This window comes from Otolemur garnettii, unplaced genomic scaffold (genome assembly GCF_000181295.1).
Source record: "Otolemur garnettii isolate 467f Iridium unplaced genomic scaffold, OtoGar3 scaffold00011, whole genome shotgun sequence".
Taxonomy (NCBI): domain Eukaryota; kingdom Metazoa; phylum Chordata; class Mammalia; order Primates; family Galagidae; genus Otolemur; species Otolemur garnettii.
The window spans coordinates 29,444,523-29,469,005 of NW_003852406.1; the positions used below are offsets into that span (position 1 = coordinate 29,444,523).

Here is a 24,483-nt window from a genome sequence, read left to right on the forward strand (position 1 = left end):
TGCAGGCACCTGCCACAATGCCTAGCTATTTTGTTGTTGTTGTTGTAGTTGTCATTGTTGTTTTAACTGGCTCAGGCCAGGTTCAAACCTGCCACACTTAGTGTATGTGGCCTTACCCACTGACCTATAGGTGCCTCCACACCCAGCTATTTTTTTTTTTTTTTGAGACAGAGTCTCATTTTGTTGCCCTTGGTAGAATGCCAGGGCGTCATAGCTCACAGCAACCTCCAACTCCTGGGCTTAGGCGATTCTCTTGCGTCAGCCTCCCAAGTAGCTGGGACTACAGGTGCCTACCACAACGCCCAGCTATTTCTTGGTTATAGTTGTCATTGTTTGGCAGGCCCGGGCTGGATTCGAACCTGCCAGCTCTGGTGTATGTGGCTGGTGCCCTAGCCACTGAGGTGCAGGTGCTGAGCCACGACCAGCTATTTTTAAAGACAGGGTCTCACTCTTGCTCAGGCTGGTCTTGGGAGCTCAGGCAATCCACCAGCCTCAGCCTCCCGTACCTGACCTGTATATACCATGTTTTGCTTACCTATTCACCTGTGGATGGACATTTGGGTTGCTTCCACATCTTGCTGTTGTGAATAATGTTGCTACAAACATGATATACACATATATCTTTGAGATCCTGCTTTCAATTCTGTAGAGTATATACCTAGAAGTAGAATTGCTGAATCATATGATAATTCTATTTTTAATTTTTTGAGTAATTGCAGTACCATTTCCTACAGCAGTGTACCATTTTATATTCCTAACAACAGTGTACCAAGGATTCCAGTTTTTCCCCAATCTTGCCAATGTTCCTTATTTTCTGGAGTTTTGCTAGGTTGTTTTTTACATATAGTAGCAATTCTAATGGGTGTTAGATGGTATCTCATTGTAGTTTCAATTTGCTTTTCCTTGATGATTAGTGATGATCAGCCTCTTCATGAACTTATTGGCCATTCATACATCTTCTTTGTAGAAATGTCTATTTAACTCCTTTGCTCATTATTTAATTAGGTTCTTTGTTTTGTTGTGGTTGAATTTTAGGAGTTCCCTATATATTCTGGATGTTAATCCTTAATCACATGTATGATTTGCAAATTTCCTCCCAGTCTTCTGATTGTCTTTTTACTCTGCAGATGGTATCTTGTGATGCAAAAAAAATTAAAAATTCTGATAAAGTACAATTTGGCTATTTTATCTTTTCTTGCCTAGGTCTTTGGTGTCATAGTCAAGTAAACACTGCCAAATCCAAATTCATGAAGCTTTTGTTTTATTTCTTTCTGAGAATTTTATAGTTTTCAGTTATACATTTAGGTCTTTAATCCATTTTGAGTTAATTTTTGTTCATGGTGTTAGGTAAGGCACAACTTTTTCTTTTACATGTGAATATCCAATTTTCTAAGCACCATTTATTGAAAAGACTGCCCTTTCTCCATTAAATGCACTTTGTCAAAAGTCATTTGACCGTATATATCAGGATTTATTTCTGAATTCTCTAATCTATTCTGTTGGTTTATATGATTTGTGCCAGTACCACACTGTTCTAATTATGTAGATTTATAGTAAGATTTAAAATCAAGAAGTGTGAGTTCTTCATTTTTGTTTTTCTGTTTAAAGATTGTTGTCTATTCAGAATCTTTTAAGGTTCCTTAGGATGGACTTTTCTATTTGGGGGAAAAAATGTCATTGAGCTTTTATAGAAATTGCATTAAATCTGTAGGTCAGGCTCAGTGCCTGTAGCACAGTGGTTATGGTCCCAGCTAAACAACAATGACAACTGCAACAAAAAATAGCCAGGCATTCTGGCAGGCACCTGTAGTCCTGTCTACTTGGGAGGCTGAGGCAAGAGAATCACTTAAGCCCAAGAGTTTGAAGTTGCTGTGAGCTGTGATGTCACAGCACTCTATTGAGGGCAACATAGTGAGATTCTGTCTCAAGAAAAAAAATCTGTAGGTCACTTTGGGGATAGTATTGACATCTTAAGAATATTAAATCTCCCAACCCATGGACATGGATGTGTTTCCATTAATTTATGTCATCTTTAATTTCTTTCAGCATCATTTTATAATTCTCACTATACAAGTCATATACCTCCTTGGTTAAGTTTATACCTGTTATTCTTTTTGATGTCATTATAAATGGAATCATTCTTGTAATTCTCTTTTCAGATTGTTCATTTTTAGTGTATAAAAATGTAACTGGATTTTTGCATGTTGACTTTGTATCCTGCTACATTGCTGAATTCATTTATTAGCTCTACTTTTGTGTGTGTGTGTAGAATCTTTAGAGTCTTATACATTTAAGATCGTATTACTCGCAAATAGATAATTTTAGTTCTTACTTCCCAACTTGGATATAATTTCTTTTTCTTGTCTAATCACTGTAGCCAGAACATCTGTACTTTGTTGGATAGAATTGATGAAAGTGGAAGTATTTATCTTGTTCCTTATTGTAGAGGAAAAATTTTGCCATTGAGTACAAATCAGTCTAGATTTTTCATAGATGGCCATTATTATGATTTAGTTTCCTTCTCTTCCTACTTAGACTGTTTTTATCATGAAAGGGTGTTGAATTTTGTCAAATGCTTTTTTTGCATTATTAGAAATTATCACGTGTTTTTTCTGCCTTCACTGTGTTAATTTGGTGTGTTACATTCATCTAGTTTCACGTATTGAAATATCCTTACATTCTAGGAATAAATTCCACTGGGTCATAGTATAATCCTTTTAATATGCTGCTGATTTCAGCTTATTAGTTTGAAGAAAAGGAAGGTGAAGGATCTAAAGCTGGAGAGTAGGTACTCAATAAGAATAACTTAATAATTTGGGATACATGTTTGGCTTAAAAAATGTCAAAATAATAAGAGAGGCAATGCCTGCTGATTTAGAGACAGTAGACTAGTTCCTAGATACCATTAAGAAAATCATTGAAAATAAAGGGTATCTGCCTAGATAGGTTTTTAATGTATAGGAAAGTACCTTGGGCGGGACCTGTGGCTCAAAGGAGTAGGGCACTAGCCCTATATGCTGGAGGTGGTGGGATCAAACCCAGCCGTGGCCAAAAAATGCAAAAAAAAAAAAAGAAAGAAAAAAAGTACCTTATTTTGGGGGAAAAAGTACCAAAAAGGACATTTATTAGTAAGAAAGAGAAGTGAGCACCAGGGTGTAAGGCAGGAAGGGATAGGCTAAGTCTACTGTTTTGTGCAAATACATTTGGGTTTATGATCAGGACTGCTCTTATCTATAAAGCTGCTAATCTCTGAGCCTTGAAGGAAAGATAAACACCAGCTGCCAGTCTCACGGTTGCCTGGGAGGCCTGGGCTTAGAGAAGGCTTTTTCTGGATTGTCTTGACTGCCTTTTAAAGTACTTTCAATATTGGACAATGCTCCTGACCCCTCAGAACCTCATGAGTTCAACAAGTAATCTACTTGTCCCCAAACACAACATCTCTAGTTCAGTCTCTGATCATGGGGTCATAAGGACTTTTAAATCTCATTACACATGGTACTCTCTGAAAAGCATCGTCAATGCTACGATGGAAAAGAAGCCCAGTAAAGAAAACATCATGGAAGCAGACTTCCGTGAAAGATTACACCATTGAAGATGCCATTGTTATGGGAAAAGCCGTGAAAGTCATCAAGCTGGAAAGCATTTGCTCTGCAGGAAGCTGTGTCTGGGTATTGTGTAGGACTTCACAACACTTAGGACAGAGCCAATCAAGCAAATCATGAAAGAGATGGTGGATATGGCACAAAGGGTGGTGGTGGGGGTGTGTGAAGCTTTTCAAGATATGGATCTTGGAGAAATTCAAGAGCTAATAGACCTCACATGAGAGAAATGAACAGAAGACAGCTTGATGGACATGAGTGCTTCCAAGCCAATGCTAGATGATGAGGGAGAAGACACAGAAGAAGCAGTGCCAGGAAACACATTGACATTAGACAGTCTGGCAGAAGGGTTCTGATTATTAAAGACCACTCAATGGACCCTTCTAGATATGGGCACTGAAACTGAAATGAAGGGTAGAAGGACTGGTGCTGTACAGAAACATTTTTAGAGAAGTGAAACATCAAAAAAGGCAGACAGAGATTATGATGTTATTTCCATGAGGTTATACCAAGTGTGCCTGCCCTTCTTACCACCTCTTCCACCCTCTCCACGGGTACCTCTGCCACAGATGAGACAGTGACCAACTGCTCCTTTTCCTCCTCCTCAGCCTATTCAACGTGAAGATGATGAGGTGAAGACCTTCATGGTGATCCACTTCCACTTAATGAATAGTAAATATATTTTCTCTTCACGGTTTTCTTAATAACATCTTCTAGTCTCTAATTTACTTCATCATAAGAGTATAGTATATGGAGGATGCCAAAAAATGTATACACATTTTAAGAAAGGAAAAAAAAACTGTATTAAAATTGCATACTGATCAGTGGGTAGGGCGTTGATCACATACACCGAGGTTGGCAGTTTCGAACCCACTGCGGGCCAGCTAAAACAACAATGACAACTGCAACAACAAAAAAATAGCTGGTCGTTGTAGCAGGCGCCTGTAGTCCCAGCTACTTGGGAGGCTGAGGCAAGAGAATCACTTGAGCCCAAGAGTTTGAGGTTGCTGTGAGCTATGACACCACAGCACTCTACCCAGGGCAATAGGTTGAGACTCTGTCTCAAAAAAAAGAAAAATTGTAATGCTCCACATATACTGATAATAAAAGATGAATACAAGTCATATTGAGCACCTCCTGCGATTGCAGAAGTCAAAACATAACTTGAGTTTTACAAATTTATGCAGTTGTTTTCCTTTTTCAAAATGTGTATACATTTTTTTGTGCCCTCTGTATATACAAAATTGACTATATCAGTAAGGCTTCTGGTCAACAGCAAGCTGTTAGTAGTTAAGTTTTGGGGGAATCAAAAGTTACACATGACCTTTTGGCTGCATGGTGGTGGGTGTTGGTACCGCACGGTGCTGCAATAACCTCATAAAGAAATCTGTGCTTGTATAAAATTACACATCTGGGAAATGGATTCGTGGAAGTAAGATAGCTGGGTTAAAGGTAAATGCATTTGTAACTTTAATACAAATTGCCAAATTGCTCTCCAAAGGGTTTGTAATACTATTTTGAATTCCTGCCAACAACGTATTTGGATACCTGTTTTTCCATACCCTTGCAACAGAGTTGTCAAACTTCTGGAGTTTTTCCAATCTAGTAGATGAAATCATGGTATCTTGGTGTTCCTTTAATTTGTATTTTCCTAATCATGAGTTCAGTTGGGCATATGTTGTTTGTTTAAATACTAATTAAAATATTTTTTGGTAATGCATTTGTTTACATATTTACTTATTTTTATTTCTTGAACTTATATATGAAGATTAGCCTTTTTTCTATAATATTAATCACAGATAATTTTTCCTTTTGCCTAGCCCATGGTGTTTACTTTTCCATGCATTAGTTTTTTGTTTGTTTTTGTTTGTTATGACTGTTTACTGCAGTCATATTTATTGATTTTTTTTTAACTTAGAGTTTGAGTCATACATAGATGGAGCTTTTCTATTCCAAGGTTATAAGGAATTCTTTCATGTTCATTTCAAGAGCTTAAAAAGTATCTTTATTCTATTTGGATTATTAAATCATTGGTCTACTTAGATTAAGGGTCCAGATTTATCTTGAGTACGACTACTCTCTTAGTCCATTTGCACTGCTATAACAAAAGACTTGAAACTGGGTAATTGATATCAACAATAGAGATTTATTTTTTATTTTCTGACAGTTCTGGAGTCTGGGAACTCAGTGTGTGACAAGGATCAAATGCTGTGTATCCTCACAGGGTGGAAGGGAGAAGGGCAAACAGAGATGAGCACTTTGTCCTCACGGGCAAAGAGTGGAAGAGCCAGAAAGGGCCTCAGCTAGTGTCCTCTAGCCTTTTCATAGGGAACCAATTCACCATGAATGTGGAGAAGGACCCCACGTCTTCTTACCAACACCATGGGGATTATATGTCTACATGAACTTTTGGAGGAGACACATTCAAACCATAGCAGCTATCCAGTCTTCCCAACATTACTGGTTTTTATCTCATAATTCCCATTAGAATGTCAGCCCCATGAGTACACATGAAACACAGTAGTTAATAAATATTTATTAAGGCTCAGTGCCCATAGCACAGTGGTTATGGTGCCAGCCACAAAGACTGAGGCTGGCAGGTTCGAACCTGGCCAGGCCAGCTAAACAACAATGACAACAACAACAACAACAAATAGCTGGGCATTATGGCAGGGACCTGGAGTCTTAGCTACTTGGGAGGCTGAGGCAAGAGAATCGCTTAAGTCCAAGAGTTTGAGATTGCTGTGAACTGTGATGCCACAGCACTCTACCAAGGGTGATACAGTGAGACTCTGTCTCAAAAAAAAATAAAAATATTTATTAAATGAATAAATGAATGCCCCCAATGATTTGAGATGTCAACTTGGTTATATACCAAGTTCTACATGTCTTTGAGTTTATTCTTTTTAGTAATACTTTCATTAATCTTTTAATACTTTTATTAATTTCCTTTGGTCTTTTCATTTATTTACTAGCCAGTAGTAGTCTCTTTTCATTGTTGAATTTTTTATAGTGAATTTACTTTAACTAGACTAGCTAAGTCTAGTTTTTGCCCACCTCCCTTCCAGTGGCTGTTCTTACTTTGTTATTTTTCCATATGAACCTTAGAACCAGTTTCTCTCTCCAGCAGAAGAAAAAAAAAAAACCTAAGGATTTTTTAAAATTGCACTAAATTGATAAATTCACTTAAGAAAAGTTTTTCTGGCTCGGCACCTATGGCTCAACCGGCTAAGGAGCCAGCCACGTACACCTAAGGTGGCGGGTTCGAATCCCCAGCCCGGACCCGCCAAACAACAATGATGGCTGCAACCAAAAAAAAAAAAAAACAGCCAGGCGTTGTGGCGGGCGCCTGTGGTCCCAGCTACTTGGGAGGCGGAGGCAGGAGACTCCCTTGAGCCCAGGAGTTGGAGGTTGCTGTGAGCTGTAATGCCACGGCACTCTACCCAGGGGGACAGCTTGAGGCTCTGTCTCAAAAAAAAAAAAAAAAAAAAAGTTTTTCTTATGATGCTGGGTTGTCTTATCCAAGATTGATGTCTTCCCATTTGTTCAAATCCTTTTTTGGTACTTCAGGAGTGTTCTTAACATTATTCATATATTTTTTTGCACATTTCTGAACTTTTTTTTTCTATAGATTCATATTTTGTTGCTGATGCAAGTCAATTTTCATACATAAATTTGATAAATACTAGTCATATGCTTCCAGCCCTTCCTTAAGTGGCTATCTCTCTCAGGTAAAGCTATAAAACCTAATCATACTGCCTCCTGTTGTTCTTCTGACCTCACATCCCACCACTATCCCTTTGCTCAGTCTCCTTCAGCCCTCTGCTATACTAGCCTCCTTGCTGCTTCCTATGCCAGGAAAGTTCCTGATGTAAGGTGTTGCCTTGGATCTTGTGTCTGTATTTAATATGTTCCCCCATGATATCCTCACAGTAAACGCCTTCACATCCTTTGAGTCTTCACTATGAGCTTCTCAACTAGGCTTCCCAGACCACTCCTTAAAAAGTAATCCCATTCTTGTCTTATTCCCTCTTATTTCTCCAGATCTCTTACCATCTAATAACATTTTATATGATTTACTTTCTCGTTTCTCAAGCTAGAACATAAACTCCTCTAATAAAGAAATTTTTGTCTGTTTTGTTCACTGATGTCGTCTTTCTACTTAAACCTTTTTAACATTGGTTGTACTGCTTATTTTTCTTCTATCATGTCCTTTTCCTTTTTTCTTCCATGGTATACAACCTTATCTTTATTTTTTTTTCCTTTTTTTTTATTGTTTGGGATTCATTGAGAGTACAAAGTATTAGATTGCATTGATTGCATCTGTTAGATAAAGTCCCTCTTACACTTGTGTCCCACCCCCAAGAGGTGTGGCCATACACCATGACACCCATCTCCCTCTCTCCACCACCTCATTCCCCTTCCCCACCCCTTGCATTAGCTCATCTACTGCCTTCATATTAGAATTGAGAACATTGAATTCTTGCTTCTCCATTCTTACTATGATTTACTAAGAAGAATGTATTCTACCGTCATCCAGGTTATCTTTACATTCCCTGATTGTCTTCTTCATTTCCTTAGGGTCCACCATATCCTTTCTATATTCTACATATTTCTCATCTGACTTTTGGTTCTGTCTTTCCATTTTCTTATCCATTCCTTTTATTGTCTTTATCATCCACATTTTAAATTCTCTTTCTGTCAAATCCATTAAATCTTTATAGTAGCTGTCTCATGGTCCCTTGGGGGAGTTGCTCTGTTTTGGTTTTTCATGTTGTCTGAGTTTTTCTGTTTGTTTCTCTTCATGTGTTCTTTCTTCTTGTTCACCTCCTTGTCTTCCTTTTTCCTTCTTGCTTCCTCCTTTGCTTCACATTACCTTGTCTCAGAACTTAGGTCAAAAGGAAGAGAAGGGTAAAGTGCTAGCAGGGAGAAATAAGAGGAGAAGAAACAAAGAAGAAAATAGAAAGAAAGATAAAAAGAAAAGAAAAAGAAAAAAAGGGAAGGGGGAATGAAAGAAAAGAATTGAATAACAGAGAGAATGAGGACAGGAAGAGATAATGAGAGGGATAGCAGAAATGGTATTTATTGGCACAGTGTTAAGTCACTCCTCTAATTCAAGGATTTTGATGGCTGGGATGGGAGGGTTCCTCAAAATCAGAAGCTCTGTACTAGCCTGAGCGTAGCCAAACTCCTTGTGATCAAAAATACAAGAGTCTTGCTCTTGATAAAAGTAAAAATGGAAGTTAAGAACAGAACCAACCAAACAAACTAGCAAAAACACAACACAACACAACACAACAAAAAAGCTCAACTAGCCAAAAAGTGCAGCAACCTCAGCATATAGAAAAGTAGTGGAAAGAAATAAAGAATTAAGAGGGTAAAAAAAAATAGAAATAAAAAATACTAAAAAAAAAGTTGTATATAACTGAAGGGACCAACTTTAATAGGAATAGGAATATATATGTTGCAGTGTGTCACTGGGACACCAAGTGGAGCCGTGGTTTTTATAGAGTATGGAGAACACAGCTGGTAACCTCAATGGTCCTTATTCCTAACTTAGTTGCCTTCAATGATTACCTGATTGTTTCCTCAGCATTCAGACCCTTCCAGGTTGGGATCCTAAAGCTCTCCAGAATCCTTCAGGGGCAGGTCTCACAGTGCCTCCTGACAACAGTTCCCATAAATGGAGTGTGGGAGTCCCTCAGCCTTTCCTAAGAGTCGAGTTCTGATCCCAGCAAGCAGAATTAAGACCCCCGTGCTTTACACCCCTGCTAAGACCTTTTCATGACCTTCCCACAATGGCAGGTCCCTAACTGCCAAGACCTTCTCAGTATGGCTGACTCACCAGCCACCTGATGGCAAATCCACTCCAACCAGTATTCAAATCTGGTTGCTGTATGTTGTTCAAGTCCACCCACTCTTCTAAGCTTTCCACTCAACTCGCAGCTTCCCCTAAAAACCAAAAACTCTGGAAAGGCCTCCTCCCATCCTGGACCTCTGTGGAGAAGGGGTAAACCAATCCCAGCATGTCATAATCATTTGCCTAATGCATCAGATTTCCACTACTCTGGATCACATGCTGTATCCAGCTTACCACCTCCTTGCTGTGCTCCCTAAACTATGACTCTAGGCAGGTTCCCTGTACTAGGTATGGCTAGGTTCTCTGAACAATCCTTCTGGTGTGCCATCTTGCTCTGCCCTCCATTCACTAATCTTTTCCATGCATCTGGAACAGGCACAAAGTAGGCATGCAATAATTGCCAGTGAATGAATGAATGCTGCTTTGTTCGATTACTTTGTTGAATTATTTTATGATTTGTAATAATTTTTCTGTTAATCATCTTGAGTTAATTTTATTAAAGTTGAATAACCTGAAACCCACCTTATGCTTTATATTCTTTATGAAGCATCTTCAGGTAGAATTAGGCATTCTCCATTTTATGCCCTGTAGCAGAGGATATTATTGTTTGCTAAATATCTACGTGATCCTCTGCGTTTCCCAGAGTCACTTGCATTAGATTGGGTTGATGTGATTGGGTTCTGGATAGTAGGGTATGGGCAAAAGTGATGCAAGCCACTCCCAAGTCTGGCCCCCACAAAACTCTCTGAAAAACTCCAGTCCTCATTTTTCCTGCCTCAGTACCCTTGGAGACCATGTTTTCTAGGTAGCAGAGCAAAGAGATGGAGAAGGACTACCTGACTGGCATTGGGCATTAGGCTATAATGTGAGCAAGAAATAAATTTTTATAGTTTGAAGACACCAGTTTTTGAGTGCTTGCCTTTAACAGTGGCTAGTTTAAATTTTTTTTATTATTGTCCACATTGGACCCAGATATATTTCTACCTTGTATTTCTTATATTTCTTTTTTACACTTAGTGTGTATGTTGTATCCTAATGGAATCTAAGCACCATGTGACTTATTTGTCTTTTAATCTGTCCTATATAATGTATATCATGGGATTTAATAATCACTCAAAAATGTTTCTTGAGTGAATTATTGTGAAAAATCAATATGGAAAAGGATTTGGAAATGTTATCACTTAAAAAATAGGAGTATTTAATACCAAGCAAACAAGGACAGGAGAAGAAATTCTGTGATGACTATCCTTTTGTTGCTGTTGGATTTATTTTGTTTTTTCGTTTTGGAGATAGAGTCTCACTCAATTGCCCAGGCTAGAGTGCAGTGACACAATCACAGCTCACTGCAGCCTCAAATTCCTGGTATCAAGCACTCTTCTTACCTCATTCTTATAAGTAGCTGGCTCTATTGGTGTGTGCCACGAAGCTCAAGCTAACTTTTTTTATTTTTATGTTCAAGGTTTTGCTATGTTGCCCATGTTGATCTCAAACTTCTAGGCCCAAGTGATCCTTCTGCTTCAGCCTCCCAAGTTACTGGAATTACAGACATGAGGCAGAATAATTTTGTAATACAGTAGATTTTTAAATATTCATTGAGTTGAATTAGTACTTCCCCTAAATCAGAATTTTCTTGTATTAGGGAAAATTAGAAGATAAATTATCTCATAAAAAGTTATTTTTTGTAATTTTTGTGCAAAGAGGTTACTGAACTGTTTTTTGCCCTAATTTTACTTATGTATTTTTCTTCTCTCATTAAGTTTATAGCAAGTCAGCGTACCTGGAAATCTCTGAAACTTAGTTTAATAGAGGATTAGAGTGGGGAAAAGACTCAAATAGAGAGAAGAAGGTCATGAAAAAGCCTTACAAATACAGCTAAAATAATTTCCTGTTTTACACCTGCCTCATCCTTTTTACAAAGTATTTCAAAAAATATGTGTTAAATGAAAATTCCAAATATAGAACTAATCCTGGCCATCAGATAGAGATGTGTAATACTGATGTTTATGGACCTTTATCATACAATTCCTATACTACATTTCACTAGAAATATTCAAGGTTGGCTCTTTTTATTTTCACATTCTGATTTCATCTGATTCCTATCAAGACTAGAAGCATATGCAGTAATAATAAAATATCTAGATCTAGTATTATATGTTATGTAGTGAATAAGCTAAGCAAGTTACTGTTCACTATAAAGAATAAATAATTACAAACAGGAATTTGGCACTTTTTACAGTTTTGTGATTAAATCTCTTCTTTGCTACCTCTAAGGGATTTTTTTTATGTCAGTGGCCATTGTCTGGTTTTCTGACCTTCACAATGAGCTCTTTTGCCAACAGTATCTTTTATGTAGTTTAGCATACATGATCTATTAAAGAACAAGCCAAATTTGTTTAATAATATGAAGAATCGAGCTTCAGACTCTTGTAGTTAAAAGAAAAGATTTGTACTACTCAATGAAATTAGTATACCTAGGGAATAAATAGCTTTATGAATACTGTGACCATGGTATTATCACAATCTGAGATCTCCCCTCAGCTTGTATAGTTAAGAATTTAATCGAGCACATTGTGAGGGATCTGATATCTTATAGTTGATAGATATCACTAGGTTCACAAAGCTAATGTTTAATCTTAAATTCCAGTTTATAAACTTAATAGTCAACACAGACTTGAATTGATAACAAGCCAAGCATTCTCTCTCTGTGCACACCGACACATATGAGAAGCCAAATTTGTAATCAGAGCGTTGTTAAGTGGGTATAGAGAAAATAGGAAAAATCACATGATTTGAATGTGTGTCTGTAATTAGCCCGATGCATTTAATTTCCACAAGAGAAATAATCTTGCCTAGAACTGTAAAACATGAAGTCGTCTGGCTACAACTCCTTATCTACTGGACAGTGCTTAGGTGGGCATTGCTGGTGTTTGCCTCTGTGCCTATTCTTTCCCTGGGTCTCCCTTGCTGACCAACAATTCCTCAGATTAATAGCTTTTTCTTTAGACATATTGATGCATATTTGCCCAGTCTCTATTATTTACAGGAACTTTGCCCTTTTCAACTCTCATAATGGACATTATAATTCAACTCGTAAGAATCTCACTTTCTTCCATTCTGAGTATTGTAGATCATGTCAGTTCCCCATTTTTTACTTAACAGACAATCTAAACATAGGTGATGTGTATTACAGACATTGCTGTGTTGCTCATTTTTCTTTGTGTCCTTCTAAGCCTTGACTTTCAGGAATATGATTCTTGTCCATTCTAAAGTCTTAGAGAAGGCTTGGTATGGTGGCTCGTGCCTATAATCCTAGCATTGTGGGAGGTCAAGGCAGGTAGATTGCCTGAGCTCAGGAGTTCAAGACCATCCTGAGCAAGAATGAGACACCATCTCTAAAAACAAAATACCTAGGTGTTGTGGTGGGCAGCTGTAGTCTCAGCTACTTGGGAGACTGAGGCAAGAGAATTAAGCCCAAGAGTTTGAGGTTGCTGTGAGCTATGATTGATGCTATGGCACTCTACCCAGGGCAACTGAGTGAGACTCTGTCTCAAAAAAAAAAAAGTTTTAGAGTAAGTACAGAGTTTTAATTCTTTAAGATTCTTTTAGGCTTGACCATTATCAGTGTAAGTTCTGATTAAAACCACTTGGCTTTGTGTAAATCCGAAGTACCTCATATCAGATATACCTGATATCGCTTTTATAATAAAAACAGCAGACTCTGTATAAAAATGAACACTATCTGAAGGCACTAGAGAGTGACTAAAAGTAGCCAGAGACAGAAAGGGAGTGACACTTGGAAAAAGAATAATCACTATGTAAATTTCCATTTTTATGGCTTTTTGTCTGAGGACAGTCTCTAATCTGTGCCATGGGGAATAGATAATACTGAATAGAAAGGTGCAATCACCACGGCTGGAATTTGGTGGGGAGAACATCCTGAAGAAAGCCACAGAGTGGGAGGCCAAGTTCCTTATATAAATTCTACCTAAATCTCTGTCTGACCCTGAATTTTTATGAATAGAGGAATCCCGAAAGCCCAGTTAAGGCTAAGAAAAGTGAATATTTTATCTGTTGCAAAGTAGTAGAAAGTAAGTTCAGAGTTTCAGTTAAGCCAGGTTAACCCGAGAATACAAAAGTCACGATTATGAAGAGGAACATAACAGAATCTAGAGTTTCTACAATGTGTATCCCTCATAAGGCCAGAGATAGAATTCAAAATGACTAGACATATGAAGATAGAAAAATGTGATCCAAACTCAAGAGTAAAGAAACTCAGTGGAGTCTGCCCCTGAGATGACCTGTATTTTAGAATTAACAAATAAGGACATAACAGAAAATGTGTTTATAATAGGTAACCCCAACAGAGAAATAGGAAATAATGGAAAAGAAAGAAGGAAGAATACTTCAAGATAGATTAGACTGTATGAAAAAGAGAAAAAATATTTAAACCCGTAGCAACTTGTCAAGTGAAAAAGCTCAACATACTTGTAATTGGAAACCAGGAGAAGAGAGAATGCAGTGGGAAAAAACCAAACAAAAATTAAAGAAATGATGGCTCCAAATTTAGTGAAAGACAAGTTTGCTTATTTAAGCTCAGATACACAAAACAAATTTAGGCATATCATTGGCAAATGGCTAGGGGTGGGATAGATGAAGATCTTGAAAGCAGTCTGAGAAAGTGACATATGAATGACAGCTAATATCTTATTAGAAATCATAGACACGGACACCGAAAGATAGTGGGAGGAAATACTTAAAGTGACTTAAAAATTTTAAAAAACCAGCTTGGTGCCTGTGGCTCAAGAGGCTAAGGCACCAGCCATATACACCTAAGGTGGTGGGTTCAAATCCAGCCCGGGCCCGCCAAACAGCAATGATGGCTGCAAAAAAAAAATAGCCGGGTGTGGTGGCAGGTGCCTGTGGTCCCAGCTACTGGGGAGGGTAAGGCAGGAGACTCACTTGAGCCCAGGAGTTGGAGGTTGCTGTGAGCTGTGATGTTACAGCACTCTACCCAGGGGGACAACTTGAGGCTCTGTCTCAAAAAGAAAAAATTTTTTTTAAAAAACCTCTGAACCCAGAATTCATCATCACTATGTCACACTACAAGAAAGGTTAAAGGAAGCTCATCAGCAAAAGTAAGCTGAAACCAGATGGAAACTTTGATCTATGCAAGGGAGTGTAGACAGGAGAAGCCTGATGTTCTTCCCATCAGTCCAAAACCTCTTCATTGCTTTGGGGCCATGCAGAAATGGTATTCTTAAGTAATTGGTGTAGGATTCTATGTTTGGGAACATCTGAGATAAATTCATGTTTTCGGTTTCTTCCCCAAGGTCTATGGGCTTATGTTTGTAGACTGATTCTACTGTCTCTTTCCAGTCGATTTCTCCTGATTTAAAAAATAAAAAAGACAGACTTGGTGATTCAGAATAGAGCTAATATCACTGATTGGTTCTTTCACATCATCCATTTTATACCACTTACAAAGAGTTAATTTTGACTGTGACACACAGAAAATAAGAGTTCTATTTAGCTAAAACCTATGTTTATCAGTCAAGAGACTCAGGATACTTCATATCCTAAGCAACTTTATCATCTATGATATCTGTGAAATGTTTCAACACAAAACTAAGAACATCAGGAGGAGTCGTATGACTTTTTGACACACTGTGACTGCAGAACTCCCACTTAGCTTCTCTGCCTTCACAAATTGTTACAAATCTTGGTTCACATTCTCAGCTGCAGGGTAATGTCGGTATTCAAATGTCAAGTAACTGAAACATCTTGGTAATGAAGACATTTTATTTGAGAATTTTAAAACACCTGTCTATATTTTCATAGCTATTCAAACATACTTCCTGGATGGCATCTACCGTGTATATCAGAAATTTATGTGTCTTCCTGCTGTTGACAGTGAAAGCAATATGAGCCTAAACTCTCCTTGCTGGTAAAAAGTCTTTGAGTGCTTTTGGAACAGCTCTTGTAATTATCAAGGGGTGGTATGTATGTCAGACCATGCAGTGGTATACGGGAAGTCCTTGGGTTCCCAGTAAGATGATTCTGTAGGTTTGTTCTTAAGTTAAATTTGTATGTCAGTTGGAACAGGTATGTTTACCTGTTACCTGTAATAGCTTCTGTTCATGTGACTCATATGTCAGTTAGATGTTTGTAACTCGGGGACTTAGTATAATAGCTTCCATTCATAATTATGACTCGTATGTAAGTTGGGTGTTTGTAACTCAGGAGTGCCTATATGTGGACGTGGCTATCCATATTCTGGAGAAGCCATTTCCAGTGGATTCTACTGCTTAGAAAAGGAAAATGGATTTTGGGAAATAAAATAGCATCCTTGCCCACAGATCATCCAACTATGTAGTCACGTTTTTCTTACCTAAACTCCTATCCAATTTGAAATCCAGAATCTCTAGGAAATTTATAGTTTTAATCCAGTAGTTTCAGATTTGGCTTGTCAGGGCCCAGCAACCAATAAACTAAAACTTATTAGCCACTACCACACCCCATGTGTCTCAGTCAGTTCAGGCTAGTATCACAGAGTATCATAGACTGGGTGGCTTAAACATCAGAAATTTATTTCTCACAGTTCTGGAGGCTGGGAAGTCCAAGGTCTAGGTGCTAGCTGACTTGGATTGTGGTGAGGACCCTCTTGCTGCTGTGCAGATGGACAACTTCTTGCTGTTCACTTATATGGCAGGGAGAGAGGAGAGAGGGAGGAAGTGGACCCCGCTCTGTCTCTTACAAGGACACTAATCTCCCCACGAGGGTTCCTACCCACTTTCCAAAGGCACTACCTCCTAACACTATCACATTGGGGGTTAGGATGTAGCATATGAGTTTTGCGATGACACAAACATTCAGTCTGTAAAACCACCCAATATACAAGGATGGAATAAGAATGAAATAATTCTTAAAAAGTTGGGAAAAATATAAAACATAAGGTAGTTACTGGACCATTACAATGATCACATTCTCCTTAACTAAAATTGTGTTTCTTAAAAAGTTCTTTTTTGTTGTAGCGGGTGCTTGTCGTCTTAGCTACTTGGAAGGCTGAGGCAAGAAAATTGCCTAAGCTGAAGAGCTGGAGGTTGCTGTGAGCTGTGACGCCACTGTACTCTACAGAGGGCAACAAAGTGAGACTCTGTCTCTAAAAAAAAAAAAAAAAAAAAAATTCTTTTTGTGGCAGCATTTGTGGCTCAGTGAGTAGGGTGCCGGCCCCATATACTGAGGGTGGCCGGTTTGAACCTAGTCCCAGCCAAACTGCAACAAACAAATAGCCAGAAGTTGTGGCGGGTGCCTATAGTCCCAGCTACTAGGAGGCTGAGGCAAGAGGATTGCCTAAGCCTAAGAGCTAGAGGTTGCTGTGAGCAGTGACACCACAGCACTCTACCAAGAGTAACAAAGTGAGACTCTTTTTCTAAAAAAAAAATAATAATTCTTTTTGTTATTGATTTCCAACCTAATTGCATTGTGGTTGGAGATCACAGCCTATAATAATGCTGTTTCTTTTTAATTTTATTGAGATTTGTTTCTATATGTAATTTGGAGAAGGCTTCTTTATTAGCCCATTAAACTTAGTTTATTATGTTGTTAAAATTGTGGAAACCCCTTGCTCTGAAATAATTCTTTTGCTTAACCATTCTGGCAGCTCCTTTGAGAGGAGACTGTAGTCTGTAGACCTGCTTGGCCTCAGAGCTGTCTTGGTAGGCCATCTTTCATAATCATTTTTCTCCAAGGCCACATCTGAGTGTCCTTCTTAATGACTGTAAGACTTTCACAGCTTGCTTCCTGCTGTTGGGGCCTAGATGTTGCTTTAGGATTTGAACAGGCTTTTGCAGGCTAGACTTTAGGTTTGTTTGGTAATGCATTTTACTCGGAAACATATGGGGCTTTAGTGCTCTCCCCACTTCCATTCAGTTTCATGTTCAAGCAACTAGAGCTAAAGATCTAATATAAATAGTTTTGTTTTGTTTTGTTTTTTGAGACAGAGCCTCAAGCCGTCACCCTGGGTAGAGGGCTGTAGCATCACAGCTCACAGCAACCTCCAACTCCTGGGCTGAAGCAAGTCTCCTGCCTCTACCTCCCAAGTAGCCAGAACACCCAGCTATCTTTTTTGTTTTTTTTGGTTGCAGCCATCATTGTTGTTTGATGGGCCGGGGCTGGATTCGAACCTGCCACCTTAGGTGTATGTGGCTGGCGCCTTAGCCGCTTGAGCCACAGGCTCCAAACCAATATAAATAGTTTTTAAACTTAAGATTTAGATCTTTTACGTTAATGTGCTCTATTCTTGGTCCATCCCTTCCCTTCCAATTTAACAGCAGTTGCCCTAAGGCCATCTGAAACAATAGGCTTAGTATAAGAAGGCCACATCCTTAATCTGATTTTTGCCTCTGAGCTTGCTACTATTGTCTAGCAGAGAAATAAATAAAAGACTTGGGAAACAGTCTTATCTCCTGCTAAGATTATTCCTTAGCAACCATCTTCTACCACTGCTTCAGTTTAGGTTACAGATGCTGTTGGCATTTTTAAAAATTGGCAATAAATTCACATTGTTCAAAAATCAAACAATAAAAATACATATACAGTGAAAGTTATTTTTACCTTTTGATGTGTCTATTCTCTCTGCTTAACTGTCACAAGTGATTACTTTGATAAGTTTATGACTTATATTCTGACATATTTGTGCATATATAAGACTATACCAACTTGAAATCTTTTCCATCAGTTTTTACACTGTGTTGTACCTTGTTTTTTTACTTTATAACTCACTTTAGGGATCATTTCATGCCAGTACACAGAGTACTTTGTTACAGTTTCATAGTATTATGTTTTGTTTTGTTTTGTTTTTTTTGAGACGGGGCCTCAAGCTGTCCCCCTGGGTAGAGTGCCATGGCATCACGCTTACAGCAACCTCCAACTCCTGGGCTCAAGCGACTCTCCTGCCTCAGCCTCCCAAGTAGCTGGGACCACAGGCGCCCGCCACAACGCCTGGCAGTTTTTTGGTTGCAGCCATCATTGTTGTTTGGCGGGCCCGGGCTGGGGATTCGAACCCGCCACCTTAGGTGTATGTGGCTGGTGCCTCAGCCGCTTGAGCCACAGGCGCCGAGCCAGTATTATGTTTTAATGTAGTATTATGTAGGATATTTAATCCTACAGATGGACATTTAGGTTATTTCTCATCTTTTGCACCCCACAGTGAACGTAACCTTCTTTATACGTATGTTATTTTTTAGAGGGCAAGCAAATTCCAAGAATTTGGATGGGTCAAAAGGTAAATGTATTTGTAACTTTGGTAGGTATTGCTGAATTTCTCTGAATAGGAATTTGAATTCCTACTGACTATACATGAGAGTGCCTCATTTCCTAGTAGGCCTTAGGCTTCTATTCTTAGAAAGACCTGCTTGCAAAGTTGGCCCTTGCTTGTGTTTGGAAAGTTGGCTGGTATATAATTCCCTATACTTACGTAAAACTTTTCCTAAAAAGGGTGTGTTGCTGTGCCTAAGCTTGGTATAAGGAGTGTGGTTTATGCTGAATATCTGCTTTTCTTTGGGGAGTCTGGAATTTTGGTATGTTCAAGGCAGAGAGTACATACGTGATCAGCTCTAAAAGTCTTGGGCACAAGGCTGGGCACACTGGCTCACTCCTGTAATCCTAGCACTCTGGGAGACTGAGGCAGGTGGATTACTTGTACTCAGGAGTTTGAGACCGGCCTGAGCAAGAGTGAGACCCTGTCTATACTAAAAATAGAAAAAATTAGCTGAGTGGGCTCTGCACCTGTGGTTCAGCAGCTAAAGCGCCAGCCACATACGGAGCTGGTGGGTTCAAATCCAACCCAGGCCTGCTGAACAGCAATGACACCTACGACCAAAACATAGCCAGGTGTTGTGGCGGGCAAGAGAATCACTTAAGTCCAAGAGTTGAGGTGGCTGTGAGCTGTGACACCACAGCACTCTACTGAGGGCGACATAGTGAGACTGTCTCAAAAAAAAAAAAAAATTAACTGGGTGTTGTGGCACGTACCTGTAGTCCCAGCTACTGAGAAGCTGAGGCAGGCAAATCCCTTGAGCCCAAGAATTTGAGTTGCTGTGAGATGTGATGATGCCATCGCACTCTACACAGGTGACAGAATGAGACTGTGTCTCAAAAAAAAAAAAAAAAAAAAAGGCTAGGTGTGGTGGCTCACTCCTAAAATTCTTGCAGTCTGGGAAGAAGTTGGGGGTGGGGTGGATTACTTGAGTTCAGGGGTTGGAGACCAGCCTGAGCAAGAGCAAGACTGACTCTGTCTCTACTAAAAATAGAAAAGCTGAGGCAAGAAGATTGCTTGAGCCCAAGAGTTTGAGGTTGCTATGAACTATGACACCACGGCACTCTACCCAGGGCAATAATGTGAGATTGTCTCAAAAAAGAAAAAAAAAGGGCATTGAGTCTCTGGTGAAGATCTGAGGTAGAACACACTCAGGCATGTTCTATGTGACTCTACTAGGAGAGGATTCTTGGAAGCTTGTGTCTGATTTCCTTTGGACTTAGGCTCATGTATCTTTTTCTTCTGTAGTTTTTGCTGTAATGAGTCATTACCACAGGTACAACTAGATGCGGAGTTCACTGAGTCTTCCTAGCCAATATTTTCAGACCTAGGAGCTAGTTATAATGGAATTTACATATTTTTAATTAAAGACCTTATTTTTTTTAGGGCAGTATTAGATTTACAGCAAAATTAAGAGGAAGGTACAGAGATTTCCCATATCACCCCTACCCTGACACGTGAATGACCTGCCCAATCATAAGTATCCCCAGTAGAGGCTCGGCACCTATAGCTCAACCGGCTAAGGCGCCAGCCACGTACACCTAAGGTGGCAGGTTCGAATCCCCAGCCCGGACCCGCCAAACAACAATGACGGCTGCAACCAAAAAATAGCCAGGCGTTGTGGCGGGCGCCTGTGGTCCCAGCTACTTGGGAGGCAGAGGCAGGAGAGTCGCCTGAGCCCAGGAGTTGGCGGTTGCTGTGAGCTGTAATGCCACAGCACTCTACCCAGGGGGACAGCTTGAGGCTCTGTCTCAAAAAAAAAAAAAAAAAAAGTATCCCCACTAGAGTGGGTCCATTTTTAAGGTGACCAGATTTTAACATTAGTAAAGTGGGACACCATTGACAGTTGGGGGGGGTTGCGATTCTTAATTAAAAATTTGGTCTATATGGAGCAACAAAAATTTTCATAGAATGCAAAAATAATATTGTAATATATATTTTTTAATTTCAACATAAGTACAATTTACAAATATAATACATTAAAAAATTATGTATAGTATTGTTTTCTTCTTTGGCATATTTCTCATTTGAGTGAATTTTTTTTAGTAGATTGCTGTCATTGTTTAAAAGGTCATGAAAATTTTCACAAGAATTTGTTAAATTATATTTCACACATAAGATGGCTTTCGAAGTCTCAATACTTAATTATGATTTTTCTGATGTCCACACTTTATTTACCGTAGAAAAAACACATTCAGTCGCAGCATTAGTTTCTGGTAAGGACAGTGCGTATCCCACAATATTTAGTGCATTATTGTATGGAACATGGTTTGTTTCAAAATGATGAAATATTTCTAACCATTGGTTCTCTATTGTGATTTTTGCTGATGCCCAAGATTTAACCTTTTCCTTATCCATATATTTTTGTAATAATGATACCTCGTAAGTCATAAATGTCACTTTCAAGGCCAGTGCTAGACTTTTTGCTGCCACTATAACATATAAATAATACGAGTACTGTTTGCTAAATTCATGAAATAAATAAATAAATGACTTACCTAAATTATCTGAATAGCTGATTTGTTGACATCATTTGTTTAACTAGCACTAGTACACAATACGACGTGTATCATCTGAGAGACAGTTATAAAACGTTTTCATGGTTGCCAATGCCAAAAAATGCCATTGTTCATTAAGTCCAAACAATGGTGGTCGAATTCTAACAATTAATCAACAATGTGAACTTTGATAAACAGTTCTCGATAATCAGTTCTCAACAATTATTTATTATTAAAGTTTAACATTATAAAATTAACAAAAATAATATAAAACTCATATCCTGGCGAAATAGCCACATGGCAGCTGAAAACCATATATTCCCTTCCTGTTCTCCCGCCGTTCCCTAGTTTGTTGAGCTTTCTTTCCAAAAATCAGGACTTTTTAAAACGCTGCAGGATGTGGGACAAATTGTTAAAAATTGGGACTGTCCTGCCAACAGTGGGACGTCTGGTCACCTTATCAATGATTGATGAACTGGCATCAACACATCATAGTCACCAAAGTCCATGGTTTAGAAGGGCTCACTTATGGTGGTGTGCATCCTACAAGTTCATACCAACGTATGACATGTAACCACCTCTATGGTATTATGTATGGTCTTCTCACTGCCCTAAAAATCATCTGTGCTCTGCTTATTTGGCCAAATGAACTTGGGATTCATATGTTTACGAGGCTGAATCTATCTAATCTAGAATATGTCTTAAAAGTTTTCACATATTTCGTAAATTTATTCCTGGTTATTTCTTTATTTTGTTTCTATTATGACTGGGGCCTTTTAATTATTGTATGTAAGAAAGCTAGTGAATTCTACATATTAATTTTCCACCACTATTTTACTGAATTATGTTACTATTTGTGGTGGTTTTCATTGGATTCCCTTGGGTTTTCAAGATGTGTAATCATCTCATCTATAATTAGTAATATTTTTACTTACCTCTTTCTACTTGCTGTGCCTTTTGTTTCTGAATCTTGTTTAATATCATTAGGACCCTCAATGCAATATTAAATAATAACAGTAGCAATGGATGTTCTTTAATTTTTCTTGTTTGACTTTATTTTATTTTACTTTTTAAGATAGAGTTTCACTTTGTCACCTTCAGTAGAGTGCTGTAGCGTCATAGCTCACAGCAACTTCAACCTCTTGGGCTCAGCCTCCTAAGTAGCTGTGACTACAGGCACATGCCACAATGCCTGGCTATTTTTAGAGGCAGGATCTCACTCGGCTCAGGCTGGTCTTGAACCTGTGAGCTTGGGCAATCCACCCACCTCAGCCTCCCAGAGTGCTGGGATTACAGGGATTACAGGTATAAGCCACCCAGCCTTCTTGTTTTGATTTTAGTGGGAATCTCTGTAGTATTTCCAGAAAATCTGATATTAACTCTTGGCTGGGATAGATTTATTTTATCATGCTAAGGAAGTATCCATCCATTTCTTTTCGTTGCGTTTTTTTTCTTTTTTGAGACAGAGTCTCAAGCTGTTGCCCTGGGTAGAGTGCTGGGCATCGTAGCTCACAGCAACCTCCAACTCTTGGGCTTAAGCAGTCCTTTTGCCTCAGTTTTTCTATTTTAGTAGAGACAGGGTCTTGCTTTTGCTCAGGCTGGTCCCGAACTCGTGAGCTCAACCATCCATTTCTATTTTGTTGAGGGTTTTTCCCCCATTCTTAGATTTCCTTTTTTGCTTGTTTCTGTATCTCTGCAGAGATTTTCCATTTCTTTGCTGACATTTTCATGCACTGTAAATATGTTTTGCTTTTTTCATTAAGGATAGTTATATTTTTTAGTGGCTTAAATTCATGTCTGTTAGCTGTAATATCTGATTCATTGTGGGTTTGAACTCAATTTATTTTCTCTTAAGAATGTTTAATGTTTTGGGCTGGGTGCCGTGGATCATACCTGAAATTCTTGCACTTTGGAAGGCCAAGGTAGTGGATTGCCCGAGCTCAGGAATTTGAGACCAGCCTGAGCAAGAGCAAGATCCTGTCTCTACTAAAAATAGGGGGGAAAAGCCGGGGGAAAAAGCCTCACTGAGTGTCGTGGTTGGCACCTGTAGTCCCAGCTACTTGGGAGGCTGAAGCAAGAGGATAGTTCGAACCCAGTAGTTTAAGGTTGTGAGCTAGGCTGATGCCACAGCACTCTACCCAGGATGACAGAATAAGACTCTGTCTCAAAAAAAAAAAAAAAGAGTGGCGCCTGTGGCTCAAGGAATAGGGTGCTGAATACTGTGGGTGGCAGGTTCAAGCCTGGCCCCAGCCAAAACTGCAAACTAAAAAAAGTTCAGTATTTTGGTTATTTTTATGCTAGGCGATTTTGGATTATTTCTGGGACACTAGGAATGTTAACCGGATGATTCTATTATTTTTCTCTGATAAGGATGGTTTCCTTTGCTTAGTAAGCAAATTTCTTGGCTGAGCTTTTACTGTAAACAATGTTTCTTGTGTGGCATCTCCAATTTGCTCAGATATTTTTTATCTGTTCTAAGCATGCATGGTTCAGGCGTTAGTCAGAGGTGTAGACAGAGTTTGGGGATCTCTCTGATGCAGGCTCAGCCAGGATTCTCCTACTCTTCAGCACTCCTGGCTTTGTGGTCCAAACCACAGGAGGGTTTCAGCCTAGTTAGTTGCTTGTAGCACAGGATAATGCAAATCGGCAAGGGAAAAAGTAGTTTTTTTAATATGAAAGATGTCTTCTCGGAAAAATGGAGACGCTGCCTCAAATCCTTCTCCCTAACTAACCAAGATCACGGGCATTTTAAGGAGGGGTCACATACTTTAGTGGCAGGTGAGTCTTGGGGCAGGAAGTCTGCCCAGGGGCCCTTGAGAATCCTGATTCCTTTGTCTTGCAGAAAACCTGCCATTTCTGGAAACAACTCAAAAGGTCAAGTTGTTAGTGAAGGGAGAATATTATAAAAAAACACACAGGGGTCATTGAAATTTGTTCAGACAGCCAGTTACAGCTTCATAGCTTCTTTTTTCTGCTTCCCCAGATTAGAAAGAATTTTTTGATGCAAGGCCCCCACTGCTGCTGTACTCACCAGTCGGCTTTTACTTGGTTGGTCCAGGCTAAAAGCTGTGGAAACTTATGAATCCCTGTCTCCTTTCCTCAGAACTAGCATCAACTCCCCTCCAGAGTCTTTATCTGTTCAGTCTCCAGGACTTTCAGGAGTTGCTTTTCATTTTGTCTAGGTTTTTATAGTTTCCTCTGGGAGCGGGG

At 39.0% G+C, this 24,483-nt stretch overlaps 1 protein-coding gene across 1 annotated transcript in view; it reads left to right on the forward strand.

Moving 5' to 3' along the window:
- Nucleotides 1–24,483, forward strand: part of NRG4 (neuregulin 4) — an 83,827-nt gene that overhangs the window by 11,440 nt on the left and 47,904 nt on the right. The gene's annotated exons all lie outside the window — the stretch shown is intronic.